Genomic DNA, 1,328 nt, shown 5'->3' with positions numbered 1-1,328 from the left:
AAAAAAACAAATAGCAATTATAAAAATAAGGACCAAAGTTAATATACAAATTAAATTTTAATAGATTAAATTAAAAAATAAATATTCAAAAAAATATATATATAATCACTTTCCGGAAAACAAATACAATAAAAAAAAATATTTTTTCTGAAAATTAAGATAAATTTTTCTTTGACTGAAAAGTGTCTTTCATTAATCAAAAAGTATTTTCAATTGACTAGAAGTATTTTTTTTAACTGAAAAGTATTTTTCGTTGATCAACTTTTCTAATAACAAACAAATATAGAAACATTTGGAAAATAATTCATTAAAAACTACTTTTCAAGAATCAAATATATAACTTTAATTTGTCCTAAACTTTTCTAATAACAAACAAATATAGAAATATTTGGAAAATAATTCATCAAAAACTACTTTTCAGGAATCAAATATATAATTTTAATTTGTCCTAACAGCTCATCAACCCTTCTCTTAGCCCAACCCGAGTGTTAAAAAAAAGTTAATTTAATGTTGATTTGGTTGATTTAGTAAATTAATTTAAAATTTAATCAATCTAATTTATTTAAAAAAATTAATGAGGTATGCTTTAAATTAGACTTAACCCTCATTTAGGAAAACCCCTGCATAAAAAAAGATTATAAATTTTAAGGAACAATAAATTAATATTTTCAAATGAATAAATTTAAAAAAATAATTTTATAAAAAATATCAAAAAAATAATTATAAGTCAACCAAACCTTACTTAGAAATAAAATTTAAAAATAAAATAAATAATAAAATTTAATATTTAATAATTTAATATAAAAAAAATAAATTTAAATAGTGCTAATATTCAAAATCAATTATTCAAACTTAAAAGATTAATAAAATTAGCTTATAAAAATACGTTCATAAAAAATTTCCAATCATAATATTCAGTGGAACGACAGCTGCACTAACCAACCAAACACTGCAAGGGTGCATGTCTTCTTTTGGACCTCATCTCTCGGCCACGTGGTCACCTCCGGTTAATTCCTCGAATTCGAAAACAAATAATATAAAACAGCGGTGATGTCGTGGCGTGTCAACTAGCAACGAAATCCATACTCAGAGCAGCCACTAAAACCGTGTTTGTTATCAGGATGGCTGGTGGGGGTAATTTGAAAAAAAATATTTTTATAAATATTATTTTTAATAAAAAATAATTTAAAATAGTATATATTTAATTAAAATTATAATTAATTAAAAAATAAAGTAATATATTTGCTTAATAATGTTTTTGAAATTAAAATTATAAAATAATTATAAAATATATATATATATATATATATTAATATTGATTGTTTTTA

Source organism: Populus euphratica, unplaced genomic scaffold (assembly GCF_000495115.2).
Source record: "Populus euphratica unplaced genomic scaffold, PopEup_1.0 scaffold42.1, whole genome shotgun sequence".
Taxonomy (NCBI): Eukaryota; Viridiplantae; Streptophyta; class Magnoliopsida; order Malpighiales; family Salicaceae; genus Populus; species Populus euphratica.
This window is presented reverse-complemented; position numbering follows the sequence as displayed.